This window comes from Sinocyclocheilus anshuiensis, unplaced genomic scaffold (assembly GCF_001515605.1).
Source record: "Sinocyclocheilus anshuiensis isolate Anshui unplaced genomic scaffold, SAMN03320099.WGS_v1.1 scaffold710, whole genome shotgun sequence".
NCBI classification, from domain to species: domain Eukaryota; kingdom Metazoa; phylum Chordata; class Actinopteri; order Cypriniformes; family Cyprinidae; genus Sinocyclocheilus; species Sinocyclocheilus anshuiensis.
In genome coordinates, this window is record NW_015544201.1 from 1562675 (window position 1) to 1578396 (window position 15722).

Sequence of the window (15722 nt, forward strand, 5' to 3'; positions counted from 1 at the left end):
TTTTTGTTAACAAAGAGTAGAGTTCAAAAGCAGCAAGAAGCCAGTGGAAAAGAGCGATGCAGATGAATGTAATGTTCAAATAAACAGGTATTTCTAGAACAGGCCACAGCCGCTTCAAACGGTACCTCCAGGAGACAAATATGGATTCATTTCTAAAAGGTGCGTCATTGACAGTTAGAGTGTTGCAGGTCTGGTGAGGGAGGTATTGATTTTCTCTGTCTCTTTCTAAGGTGCTAGACTGAATATTTCAAAAATAAAAGACAACATAATTAAATCGTTTCACACTAGTGTTTTCTCTCTGATGGATCAGATTGTAATAGCTTGGCTGAAGGAGATGGATATGTACTGCTGAATGGACAGATAAATAAACAAAATAATCATCCAATCAAATTCATATCACACTAATCTAGACTCTAGACTACACTCATTTCAAATCTTGAGAAATAGTTTTGTCATGCATTTTTTTCATTCTCAGTAGATTACACATCCTTACTTTCATCAACCCCCCCCCCCCCATGTGTTTTATTATTTTTTATATGCACTATTATTAACTATTGTGAACTATTGTGAACTATTTTGGATAACTATTTATGGAAATGAATTTAACAGATACAAGAAATATTTATACATTTTCAGGAATTATTATTATTTTCACCACATATTGTTAGTTTTCTGACATTTTGGGTCATTTCTTTAAAGTAGGATTCACAAAAGCTTTTGTTTGCTAAACTTCTTTAACATTAAAATGAATGGTATATGACATGCAGGTAAACGAACAAAATATTTTATTTAAATATGTATATTTTTAGTAATGGTTTTATTCTCATGTTATTTTTTATTTGAGCTGTTTATTTTGAATTGTACACTTTTATGCTTTATTCAAATCACAAACCTGATGCAGTTCCCTTAAGAATCAACTAAAAAACTAAAACAACATAGATAGTGTGTGCAATTAAGTGATGCTGGCAGTGGATGCAATTCATTCTTAGTGAATTCTTCCCTTAGTATTTTGACTTTCTTTGAACATGCATCCAATTTCGCCTGTCAGTTCCATCAAGAAGTCTTTTTTTGCTGCAAAATATGTATTGAATGGCAGTTTTCCGAGCTGGTAAATCTATGACAGCGGGCACAGATGGGAGATTTAATCATCTGGACATAAGAAAACTTACAGTTATGAGTAAAAAGAAATATTTCATGAACAATTGACAGCATTAGTCAGTCTAACAAATTTTGGTGACAGCAAAAATGTGAGAAATTGTAAAAGGATAGATAACTATATCAAATACGGATGGGTTACCATGGTTGTTACACCACTAGCCTATTAGTGAGATTGATTAATGTATCTCGATTCTTTCTTGCATTTGTTTGCTTTGGTATTTTTAGCAGTGCTTCTTAAATTGGACAATGTTCTGTGAGAAAGTTTGTTGGAGAAGTTTAATCTTTAAATTAATTCCTTTTACAGCCACTACAGCCATACACATTTCTATGGACGTCTTTGGCCACTGCGACACATCTATCGCTGTTGTTTTAAGCATCCTGCCATGAGTGTTGTGTTTTCAAGATAGTGTGCTGAGTTCAAAATAGCTAAAAATGGGTCTCATTGCACTCAATCCAGCTGTTTTAAAATATGAGAATGTGTCTTATTTTAAAACCCCTCAGAAACACGGTCGCTGAACCTGAAACCGGCCCAATTATACAGACAGATAAGTCGACCGATCGTTCAGACAGCCCATCAACCAGCTAGCTTTGAAAATATGTAGTTTTGCACACACACACAAGTTACAAAGTCTGTTTATTTGATGAAGGCTGTCAGACTGTTTTTGTGTGTTTTACTCTGAAACCGTATCTCCAGTCAGCAGATATATATTTTTCAGCATTTTTGTGGTTTTGAGGATTTTTACGCTTCTTTCAAATATGTATTTATTTGTATGAGTGTGCAAAAGAAAATAGACCGGAAAAATGAGGATGGCTATACAACATCCTCAGACCTCTGGTAGAAATGATAGCAGCAAATTAAAAGTGCTGTTCCATTTAGGGAGTTGGGATTACTTGCCTTCAAGAAAAAAGGCAAGAAAGTGGAGAGAAATGCTGAAAAAAATTAAGTGTTAAAGAGAGATACAGCTAGGCAGAGGGAAACGCAAATTAAAAGCTTACTAACATCCAAAATCTTCAGTCAGTCCTTCTTGACAGAAGCATTCTGTGTATTTTATTATTTATCAAATGTGCCTTCTGGGGAAATATTCTGAGTGCCTAAGACTATTCAACACAACAAGGGAACTGTGAATTAGAGAACGCAGACATCCCAGCCCTCTATTTTCACTGGCTTTTGTCTTCAGAATAATCACGCGTGTACTTATGTTCCGTGAATAGGGATGAGTGCCTTGTCTATGTACATATATATCAAACTCTGTGACACTCTACAACTTGTATGAATGCAAACAGCATGTTGAGGTGAATTGGCAGGCTGAGCAGAGCTGCTTCTGCTTGTTTACTTGTAATCTTGTACCTCTGGTGAGGTGATCAACACTACAGTAGCTTCAGGCTTCTTTAGTGTCCTCACGTCACACTTAAATGAACACCCAGAAAAGCCTCAAGGCTGGTGTCTGTACTTCCTTAAAACAAGCCGGGACAAAAGCCTGGAAAGACACCAATGAAAACGTGTCACACAAATTTGATATGTGATATGGACACTTTATGGTATTCTAGTGTGGAGTGGTGTTCATCTTCATGTGACATTGGATGTGGGAAAACCGTGACCTTTATATTGTGAATTTATAGATTAGTTTATGTAAGAATGTTTGGAATTGGCTGCTGACGGTCATGACTTGAGGTTTTAATGCCTCAGACCCACCCCTTACCCCCTACCTAAAATGTACATATATTTATTATTTTAAAAATAATATATGTATATGTATTTTATTTTTCACAGTATTAATTGTTCTTTGTGTGTGTGTGTGTGTGTGTGTGTGTGTGTGTGTGTGTGTTTCAATTCATGTATTGTTTTGTAAATATATGTTAAATATTGTATGGAAAATATTTGCTTTTATGAAGTTGACACTGTCTTTTTACTACTACTATTAGATGTATAAACCTGAAGAAAAGCTGTAGCTGTTAATAGAGTAAATGTCGTGATTACTAGTGAACTATCATTTAGAAATTTGTCAAATTTGCTAAATGTTAACAAATTTATTTTACATTTTTAAACTTACATTTGATTTTAAAAATGCTTATATTTATTTCTATTGATATTTAGTTAGTTTTATTATTTACATTATTACACTTTTTCTAAACTTTTCCTTGTCTGTTTGAAAACCTTTGGTCATGACTAGAGATGCAAAAAGGTGGAAAATTTCAAGTACATTTCGGAAATATTCCAGAAATTTTGGAAACTTTCCAGGATGTTTTGGTATATGCCAGGGATTTTTTTGGAAAGTTTCCGGAAATTTTCCACCCCTTTGCAACCCTAGTCATGACTAATTAAAGGTGGGATGCTCAAGTCATTTATGATTCATTTAGTTTAAAAAAAAAATGATTTAGCGATTTTAGCCATCCCTGAAAAGTATTCCCAGATACATCTGTATGGCCACCTGTTTCTTTACTTAAATAGTTATTTAGTTAAATAGTGCTGTTTATCATGTTTTCATTTATGTTGTGTAGATTAGATTTGTTGTAATTAGCGTAAATTGTTTCCCTGCTGCATTTGTTATTGCCAGACTAATTACATTTTGTCTGTGCACTGTTTTTATCTCACTTTAGAATAAAAATAGGTTTATAACAGCTATGTTGCTTTGCATTGTCCACATTATTCTTCTGCAGTTGTAGTGCCAACATGCAAACAAATAATAAACAAATGTGAAAATAGTAGCCATTAACAATACACATTTATAACCTAAATATATGCAGTTTAAAGGCAAATCCAGCATGAATCAACCTAGCAACTGAGCTTTGTTTTTTTCTCTCTAAATTTGAATGAATGGCTCAAGAGGTTTGGGCCCATTGAAAGGCTTTTGGTTCATTTCGAGTTGGATTTGATCAACTGAATGAGCGATTAACTCTGTAATCCGTCCAAGCATTTCAATCGGTTCAGCTGATTCAGTTTCAACTGATAACTTGGGTTTAATTCAGTCCAGTCTGCGAAATGGGTTCAGCCAGTTTATTAAAAAGAACCAATTCAAAAGAATGCACCCAATATAGGATGTCAGTGTGACTAATGTTTTTGTAAGAAACACACGCCTTTCTTCCATGACAATGAGGTGTATTAATCACTTTGACACCTCCGACTGATGTTCGTTTCCCATTCTTTTAATTGTTTCCACTTCTCTGGGCTTCCACACAACTTCTTTATCTCGTGTCCGCTCTATTTTCCTGGGGCCCAAACCACATCCTTCTATACTATGAGCTTCCAATTCTGAGATAAGAGAAGGAAAAGAGGTCTGCAGTGTCCAGATTCTCCCCTATAGGAGCAGATCTACACTCGTTCCCTGAAAACACGGCCATGTCTTTAAGGTGGATCTCATTATCCCTTAGGTTCTTTTTTTTTTTCTTTCTTTCTTTCTTTCTTTTTGAAAATTCAGCTTTGTAATAATATTTTGCAGTATTACTATTGTACTGTATTTTTGATCAAATAGATTTCACTGACTCCAAACATTTTAACAGTAGTGTATGTGTATATTTATAAAACATGTATTTAAAAAAAATCATTCTTTATATGTAAAGTAGTATTAGTTTCAGAAGGCCACCAAATGCCACTGCTACATCTTTATAGCATTCAAGCGCCATGTTGCTTATAAACGCCTTATATTAGTAGAGCAAATGTGTTTGATAGATGTGCAGAGTTGGTTTGTTTTTTGCACAGTGGGAGCATTTTAATGAATGTATACTGCTAGCATTTGTTTGACTTTGTAATAATAATAATAAACTTGTAATGTAATAATGCCTTGATACTTATTGAGGCATTGTAAATGTGCTTTCGAAGTTTATGCTGCTTCAAAATAGCACTGCACATTTAAAACCTCCTGAAACTAGGCTAATTAAACTGCATACTCAAAATATACTGCCACATGGCAGCAGGGAAGCTGAGGATGGCTGTTCTTTGTCGAGTGCAAAACTGCCCAAAGGCGAATGAGCGGTACAGTATCTGCAAAAGGGAGGAAAACAACTATTAGTTGTACTCCAGGCCATTGGCCTGCAGGGCTCAGAAAAGGCGGTTCAGTTCATGGTTGTGAACTCACTTTAATGTTTTTGTCCTCTTATTTGTGGACAAAGTGTCAAGACCTGCCGATTAAGTTCTCCTTGGCATTGCAGGACCTCACTGATGAAGGCTAAAAGAGTAAAAGATTGCTCTCGAGAGCACTTTCAGAGAGAAATATAAATAATACAGGGCAGATAGATGTTTTTTTTTACACCATATTTGTATCTCAGGCACCTAGCAGCATCACACAAAAAGTGCTGTGTGCAGAAGAAAAAACAAGTGGTTCATTCACACTAATTAGCAGTCCAAACATGTGGTTTTGTGAGGAGGACTTGAAGCCTGTCCGATCTCTCTGGTGTAGCTTGTTTTCCCAACACACACTACCCTTCAAACTCAAGACCTATCAATTCACATCACAACTTGTTAGATTTTGTCATTCCAAAGAGAAAGTTGTGAAACGGATGTATTAAAATGTTTACTCAACATGTCCAAAGCACGTAATATGAGAGTAACATCTGCAAATGTCATATTACTCAAATGCCGGAAAAAAAAGAAGCCGGTGAAGAGCAGCACCAACTGAACTGACTTCAGTTCATCAAGCATATCCACCATTCACAAAAGTGGCAGAAAGTTTGGGTCAAAAACTGTTGTGCTGCTTAATATTTTGAGGAAATTGTGCTACCTTTTTTTGGGGGGGGGGTACTTTGATGAATAAACAGCTCAAAATAACAGCATTTATATGAAATGAAAATCTTTTGTAACATTATAAATGTCTTTACTGTCACTTTTGATTGATTTAATGCATCCTTGCTAAATATATATGTATTTTTGTTTAAAAATTACTGACCACAAACTTCTGAATAATAACAGCATTTATTTGAAATTAAACTCTTTTGTAAAGTTATAAATATAAACGTCTTACATGCACCTTTGCTGCGTAAAAGTATTATTAAAAAAATAATAAAATCATACTGACCCCAAACCTTTGAATAATTGAGCCAGAATGAAGTCCAATCTTTCTGCTATAGCTTGTTTTCCCAACACAAACTGCCCCTGAAACTCCAGACCTATAAATACATGTGACAACTTGTTAGATTTTGTCATTCTGAAGGGAAAGTCGTGAAACAACGTATTAAAATGTTTACTGAACATCCTGAGCGGATAATATGAGTCACGTCTGCGAATGTCATATTACTCATACGTAGTACATTTTTCACCGTTAGGAGACTGTGAAGAGCGGCACCAACTTAGTATTATAACCCACTTCGCTTCATCAAGCATAACCGCCATTGTCAAAAGTGACAGAATGTTTGGGTCAGGGGGGACCCGTGTGCGTGTGTGTCTGGGTTGGTGCGTGTGTGTGAGGGTAACAGTTTGGTGCCCTCACTGTCCCCCGTCTTTGTGTTGTGCGGGTCTGCTGGTCGTACAGAGTTCTGTGCTGCCGTACATTATTCCTCTGTCAGTCAAGCGGAACAGTGCAGCCCTCCAGTACCAGACCTGAAGACCTTGCCACGTGTATGTGTGTGTATGCGCATACACACATCTGCATTGTGCAGTTGTGAGTGTGTGGATGTCTTTGTGAATGGCATGCCCCTTTTTCCCAGTACTACCTGCAGTGGTGCGGCAGGTGGACCTGTTCAGGCATGGGATAATGGGAAGGACTATCTTTTATTCCTGCAAAGACATTAACACAATACCCCTTTTTTCCACAGCCACCATTTAGACAGGAAACATTTAAAAGGGATAGTTCACCTGGAAATAAAAATTCTGACATTGTTTATGCCCTCATGTCATTCAATACCCTTATATGGTGTTTTTTTTTCTGTGGGGAAAATGTCCATATGATTCTGAAGTTGCACTACTGTTCAAAAGTCTTTTGATGTTTTTGAAAGAAATCACCTATGATCCTTCAGAAGTAATTCTAAAATGCTGATTTGGTGCTCACGAAACATTTAATATAACTGTTGTGCTGCTTAATATTTTTTTTTTAGAAACATTTGCTACATTTAATTTTTTTCATAGTTCTTTTGACGAATAAAATGTTCAAAAGAACAGCATTTGTTTGAAATAAAAATATTTCGTAACATTTTGGTCAATTTAATGCATCTTTGTTGAATAAAAGTATTAATTGGTTCAAAAAAAAAAAAGAGAGAGAGAGAGAGGTAGAGAACCCAATGCGGTTTAATGTTATTTGTTATTGACAGCCAACCTGTATTGTGTTTGCATATTTCCAATTGAAAAAGGAACAGGACATTTGAAGAGCTTATCGCTTGACAGTATTGTCAATAGCCATTAGTGTAAATCACAGCCTGGAAAATTCACACTTAATAGATTGTACCATGAACAAAAGCAGTCAAGATACTTCAAGTGAAAAGTGAAAGTGACGTGACATGTGGCCAAGTATGGTGACCCATACTTGGAATTAGTGCTCTGCATTTAACCCATCCAAAGTGCACACACACACACCGTGAACACACACCTGGAGCAGTGGGCAGCCATTTATGCTGCGGCGCCCGGGAAGCAGTTTGGGGGTTCGGTGCCTACGAGTCCGACTCTCTAACCATTAGGCCACAACTTCCCCAAAATTAATGAACTCTACTTCTTTAGTGTCAAATTCATAGTTTGGAAAACAAAAAAGTAGATAGATGCTAAAGATATATCTGCTAAAACACTAGTCGGAGGCAGGTGGTACTCTTTGGATCTTCTTATTCCATATTCCATAAGATGCGCTATTAATATTTTTGATTAATTTCACCCCAGAAGAGAGAGAGAGTAAATTTTAAATGCGTCTGTCTGTTAAAAGTGAATTTGCAAGGCAAGGTTTAGGTGTACACTAGCATATTGATGAACCTAAAGCTTACAGACATCAAGTAAAAACCACAGAACTCCAGTTTTGATGCACTCGTCCCTCAAAATCCTATCCATATTGCAGGAGTTGTTTTTCCACTTACAGTTGATTCATGAGAAAGCTTCATCTTCAGCTCCAGATGACCCCTGCACACCTCTTTGTGTCCACACACCACCCAGTAAGGCAAAGTGCATGTTGTAAAACTCCTGAGTTTGTGATGTTGTTCTGTTTGTGAGTGCAGGACTGAATGACCTTCAGGGGAGCCTGCGGAGAACATCAAACGCTGCGGCTCTCCTGAACTATCTTAACCTGTGCTATAGGCCTGCACATGGAGAGGACACACCTCACAGCCACTCAATCTCCACCGTCATACAGTTGCTCCTGGCTATATTTTTTTCTTTCCTCTGTGCATTCCTCATTCTGTTTATCATCCTGCCTATCTACCATTCTGTCTGTCTATCTATCTATCTATCTAGCCACTATCTGTCACATACTGATCCGCATACACACTCACACTCACACAGACATGATCATCTAGTTATTATTTTTCTTACTCTTATTCTTGTTTCTTGGTCAATATCTCTCTCACATATCCTCTTACATATTAGACCTTGACATTCCAAAAAAATCTGAATTGCAGTTTCAATAAAGCTACCGTCTGAAACGTCAATCGATTATTGATATTTGTTGTTGCTTTTATTTATGTGGGCTGCAGTCAAAGCTTCTGTCTTGAATGAGAAATTGTAATTGAATATCGTACTGGATTTTTGTACTTCACAAGTCCGCATTTTAGCTTGTTTACTATTCCATGAACATCCTACTTGGACAGAAAAGATCTTATTTATTGAATCAAACTTGCCACAGTATAACAAAAGGCAAATATGAACAGGCTGTCAGTCTGTGTGTTACCGGTGGGGATTTTTCAAAATAGCTGATTCATACACAAACAAAATTTGTTTTCATGAGTGAGTCATTGAATCATTCATCATTAACACTTGCCATTAAAATGTGATCTGTATCTGCATGCTGTCCACATGCACATTTAAAACGACCACCGTAAACATGTTTGTAATCTAGCTGTCTAGCATTCACATATCAGTGCCCGATAAACCCTTCCTACTGTTATTATGCACCTTCTTCTCTCAACGAGCTTTACCACAAAATACACATGAAACACTCAGCCTCCAGGGTTTTTAAAAGAAGCCCTATCGATATGTACAAAATGTTTAGTAAATGCACTGTGTTCTAACTGGTGGTCAGATGACGGTCATCACACGGTCATCACGTAACTGTAAACAGGAAGTTCATCAGGCAGATTGGTGCATAGTCAAACAATCAGATGCTAGCCGGTTTTTATGTTTAGCATGCATGAGGAGATCAGTAAATGGACTTTTATTTTCATGTGCTTTTCATGTGAAGCTGAGACTAGTGGGCACATGTCTGTACAACCCTGTCTGTATTTATGAAAACAAGAAAGGGACCAAGACAGAGAGAGTAAGAGAGAATTCTGGTTTGGCATCTTCTTAGGGCTTGTTGTTTTTGAACAACACACTTTGAGGCTGACCATTCTTGTATTCCCATGCCAACATCCCATCCCATAATAAAACAATATCATGCAGGGCAACTCCTGTGAATCCAGTGTTTTTCTTATGCAAACACTCAAGGTTTAGCCTTTGTCGCTTGATCCGCAGGTTTACCCTCTGTATGTCAGAGGCAGTTGTGGAGTGACAAAAAGTCTTCAATGACAATAATTACCTCATTCCATTAAAGCAAATTAGCCTAATTTACAAAAACATTGACTGCCGTTGTTGCTTCACAGAAACATCCATCTCTGTTTTTATCATGAGTGTGTTTTTTTCCCCCCTCCTGGCAAATGTTTTTGTTGATGCTTAGTAAGGAAGGGGAAAAAATAAAATTAACAATTTTCCCATCAACAACAGGCTGCAATTAGTGTATTCAGACCATTTTTGACAGTTGCCAAATAGCAAAATCACTCTGATTCTTGATTTAAATCTTCTAGACATCTTCAAGAGAAATGACAGAGTAAAACGTTATTATTCTCCCAGTATGATGCACTTTGTTTTTACGTTTTGAGCAGAACTTGTTAAAGTGGGCAGCATGCTTTCATGTGTCAGTGGTTTGGTGCTTATTCTGAAAACTGCATATTGGCCTCTTCCCCTCCCATTTGCAATTATGCACCAGATGAAACTGGAGCATTGAGCAAGCCATGCCGCAATTGGTGAAATGGATTCTACGCTTTATTAGCCTGTTGCATCTTTTGGCAAGAAACCGTGTGGTAAATTGGATAGATGGCTTGATAAAAAGCTCGTCGTGCAAGATATTTAATGGCAGACTTTTTTCTTTTTTTTTTTACATTTTCGCACAGCACTCTTAACAAGTGACTTGGTCCCGCAGTGATTCATGAAATCAATTTGTCTTGTTATCAGTGGGATTGTGGAAGAGAGATCAAATCAGTTGGAAGTGATTTTAGTTCCATCTTTCTTTCTTTTCAGTCCTGAGGGAAGAAAGAGATGAGAGAAGCGGCACTCAAATCTATTTGGAATGCTTTGACCCTCTAGTACTGGAAGTCTGCGAAGACTACGGTTCTGAACACTGTCAGAGCAATATGCAGCTGAAGTTACACTTATGCCAAGAGGAGACTGGGGCTAGTTGTCACAAGGACTCTGTCTCTGTAATTGTAAAATTGTGTGCTATATCTATTGGTATTTGAAATATTTTTTCAAATAGGTTTTTATTACATGAAATAGCTTAAATCATACAAATAAAAAAAGTAGTTTTTCTATAAAATTAAGATTTTCTATTCTATTTAAATGCACATTTATTTTAGAAATTGATAGATTTATATACTTGGAACTCATGCAAACCAAAAATAAGTAGATCCCTATCATTTAACCTTCACTGTAGACTAACTCATCCTCACTCTCATCACATGGAAGAGCTAAATCTGCACTATTGGCCTCTCCGTAAAATATGGTTATTTATAAATAAATACAACTATACTACAATAAACACTTCAAATAAATAAGTAACTGCAATCATATTATTGATGCTACTATCAATAAAAAAAATCCCAATGGGGAAATACATTACTGCAAATCCACTGTGGTACAGCGCTGCCATATGGAAACATTGATATTTTCTCAATTTACAGTAAAACTATGTTAGACAAAGTTAAATTGTGAATAAAAATATCTTATTTACTTAACAAAGATGCTGCAAAAAAAATCCCACTTGAGAAGAGATGTTTAGAAATGAGGTTAATAGAGCAATTTCTGGAGCACTTCAACAGGTGTCTTCCGTGAGAGGGTGACAGTGGGAAAAAGAGTTTTGGACATGCAGTACATTCAAATGTCATGTGACTTAAAAACAGCACATTATTGTCTACCTTAAGGCCTGCCCTTTTAATTCCCATAGTGCAATATATTGCGCTTTTTTTTTCAGAATAACAAGGAAATGAGTAGAAATTAATTCTTTACCAGACAGTTAACCCAAATTTAAGTATAATATTTTTTACTATACTGTAGAAACTCTACCTATACTGTTGGGTCACGTATGTTTTAAATGCTGTTTATAACTTTATATGATTTTGAATTGCAATATTAGTGAGTCAAAGCATTTCCTTTTTTTTCCATGCAGTGTAAGTCACTTTGGATGAAAGCGTCTGCTCTGAAAATGTTCGATAGCTTTTTATAGACAAAAATCTTTAATTTATGTGTCTATACAGAAGTTGACTTTCAAAAATTCACTTTAAGTGATAGTTCATCCAGAAATGAAAATGTGGAGAAATTTAGCATTACATCACTTGCCCACCAATTGACCCTTCGCAGGGAGTTTGATTGACAGGCGATCTGACCAGTCATAACGCCGAATTTGCCAGTTTTGTCCGTCAAACAAACCAGACAGGAAAGTAGATTAACGTCAGTGGACTTGAACTTGAAAAATGCTGTGTATTAACATCTTTCCGTGGTTGAAACAAGATACCTTCTGATGTTCATTTATTTTAATTTCGTGCCGTAACTAGTAAAGAGGAAGAGATAATTGGTTCACGTGCCGCTTGAACTGAACTGGGGTTCCTCTTTGTTCCGCAATGTATTTTTCACTGCGTGAGAACATGATGTAGGCATGAGAGCGCCATGGCTGGGGGCGGGTCTTTGTGAAGGGTCAATTGACCCTCTGCAGTGAATGTTTGTACTGTATTAGTGTTGGGCGATATCCTCCATAGTCATATCGTCCTGTCGTCAGCCTGTAAGATCGCCAATACACAAAATTATCATGCTAATTTATTTTATTATTTACTTAAATAGATTCATAGCCTGAACCAACTCCAGGGTAAGGCTAAAGGCAGCCTAATGTTAGTGCAATCTATTAACTACACATTATATATTTTTAGTGAAGCAGTATATGGATGTCATGTCATAAAATATTATAATTATGATGCTTACATTCCCTCGGTTATTCAAACAGCAGCTACAGAAAACGAGCAAAGAACAATTACATTATCAAAGAACATAATCATTGACTGCAGTCTAGCGTGAGTTTATGCACTTTAAGAAACACTACCGTTATACTCAGTGAAGCTGCCTACGCTGAATGATGAATAAATCTCTTATACTTACATTGCACGTACATCGGCACTTTGTTGTTTTTAATGAGAGAATTCACAAGAGAGCAGAATTCAGTCAGCGAGTGCACGCACGGAACAACAAAACTCTGATTGGCCATTGCATTCATAAACTCAACAGGACCATGTGTGATTGGTTATAACGCGCAACACTATAAAAACGCGGAAAAATAAATATAATGGAACAAATAAGCCCTAATATTAATAAGATAATTATACTAGCCTGATAATAATAATAATAATAATAATAATAATAATAATCGTCTTGCTATCATCAAAGGCATCAGCCACAGGTGGAATCTCTGAAATCTCTGAGTACACAATACTATCATCTATCGGCACAACCCTATACTGTATATAACCATGATGATTTATTTAATAAGCAGCTTAGCATTGTAGGGGAGATAGATAATGACAAATGTGTGGGCAAGAGCAATGAAACAAATGAGATGCAGTGATTGGGTGCCATCAGAATGAGCAAGCGGAGAAAAACATAATAAAGCTAAGCTATATATATATATATATATATATATCTTAATTTAGAAATTAAGAAAATGAAAGAAAAACTTTGCAACAAGTAGCCTAGTATGGAGAGTTTCGGTTCATTTTTGTGCTGCGTGAAAGGAAACAGACGACAGAAAATCATCTTATTTTTCTTTAGGCTTATTTTACAAAAGCACAAAGATTTGTTTTTATTGTGAATGTACACAAATAAAGGCAAACCTTTTACAATTCCGATTATATTTAGGATTAAAAGGAGTAGTTGCTTCCACTGTTAGAAGGAAAAAATTAAAGTGATTGCGCCAGCGCCGCATGCGCGCACACAGTTAAGCATTGCAACCTTGACAGTGCAGCCTGTTCATTATCATAATAAAATGCAGTCAGTCAAACATATGTAAAAAAAACGATGTAGTAAAAAAATATGTAGTAAAATCTGAATAATCGTCTTGCTATCATCAAAGGCATCAGCCACAGGTGAAATCTCTGACTATCGTCTGTACACAATACTATCATCTATCGGCACAACCCTATACTGTATATAACCATGATGATTTATTTAATAAGCAGCTTAGCATTGTAGGGGAGATAGATAATGACAAATGTGTGGGCAAGAGCAATGAAACAAATGAGATGCAGTGATTGGGTGCCATCAGAATGAGAGTCCAAACACCTAATAAAAACATTAGCTGGTGTTAATTGATGGACTGGAGTGGTGTGGATTACTTGTGGATTATTGTGGTGTTTTTATCAGCAGTTTTGACTCTCATTCTGACGGCACCCATTCACTGCAGATGATCCATTGGTGACTCAGTGAGCAAATTATAGCGTCTGCTAAATGACTAAATGTAAATGTAAATGTAATGTAAAAGGAGTAGTTTCTTCCACTGTTAGAACGGAAAAACTCAAGTGATTCCGTCGGCGCCGCATGCACACACACACACAGTTAAGCATTGCTACCTTGACAATGCAGCCTGTTCATTATCATAATAAAATACAATCAGTCAAACATATGTAGTAAAAAAAATATGTAGTAAAATCTGTGCCATTAAGTGTTATCACAGTACCGCCATGATGTTATGCAAAACATTTTGTTTTACGTGGATATTGGAACGCGAGTTAAGTACATAATAAATAATAATTTGCCATTCAAATACATCGCAAACACAGAAACATTTGATTTTGTGTGGAATGAGAGACCCAACGCACCCATTCACTGCAGAGGATCCATTGGTGAGGTAACTGATGTAATGCAAAAGTTTTCAAAATCTGTTCCAATCAAGAAACAAACTCATCTAAATCTTGGATTGCCTGAGGATGAGTAATTTTTTTTTTCTTTTTGTGAACCAGTCCTTTAACCGTAGAAATATGTATTGGAGTACAAATTGTGAAAACTAGTCCCGGTCTCCCATATACTTGGAGCATAAATGGTCCACTAAAGTTCTATGACTGAACTTCTGGTAAATGTGAAATAGAGCTCTAAAATTTAAACTGTGATTAATCTAGACATGGCACATGGCGCTCACTCACTCACTCTTAAGTAGAGCTGAATCTGTGGAACTTTCCCTCAGGTGTAACTGAATGGACCATCTGCTGTTGTTGACCAGAACCCTTTCCAAACAACCATAGCGGGAGAAAGCATATGACTCACTCATTCTGTTTGCTATCTTCACTTGTTTTAAGAAAAACTGAATTTTAACACTGCTTCTGTCAGAAAAGTGTGTTATTAAGAGAATCTCAAATTAGCCTTTTTCTATATACTGTTAACATTATCAGATTTAAGTATGGTATGTTATCTTGGTATCTTATGTTTCCTGTTACGTTACTGAGTTCATTGCTTATATTATTGAATTTAGCCGCAACCGCATCATTTATTACCTATATAATTCATTTCATTTATTTATTTATTGGTCTGTATGTGGCTGAATGAAGTATTGAATCAATAATGCCTTGTCCACCTTAACTGTAGTTGCTACAATATGTTTATACTGTATATAACTGCAGCGTTTTATTTAATGTAGTAGGGGAGATAGACAGTGACAAATGTGTGGGCAAGAGAAATGAAACATGTTGGCCAAAAACAAGATTGCTTTGAACAGTTTTTGCGTCTGTGAGCAATGATAGTTTCATTGTTATTTAATGTCTTTCTTTCTTTCCTTGCAGTGAAGTTCGAAACCTGTCAGCAAAAAGAGGAGGTTTCTTTTGAGAGCAGTGACCCAAAGTTCAGCGTTGGGCCGGATGGCTCTCTTTATGCAGAGCAAGATGTGACAAATCTAACTGAACCGATCCAGTTCATGGTGACGGCCAGAGACAGCGTGGGCAAGTATATCTGGGAGACCACTGTTAAACTGGCCCTCGCCGGACACCCGCCATCACCTCATATTAACCAGGCAAGGACAAATTATGTGTAATTTATGTCAGATATTTATTCCTGAATATCTGATTGTGTCAGTTGTCTGTTTTATGTAAATAATTTAGCCTGAACTAATTTTGATAAACTATATATATTATCTTTATATTTTATATTTTTTAAATGTAATTAT

General features: G+C 36.4%; 1 pseudogene; it reads left to right on the top strand.

Annotated features, from left to right (window-relative positions):
• Positions 1 to 15722, top strand: part of LOC107696813 (cadherin-4-like) — a 261385-nt pseudogene that overhangs the window by 171559 nt on the left and 74104 nt on the right.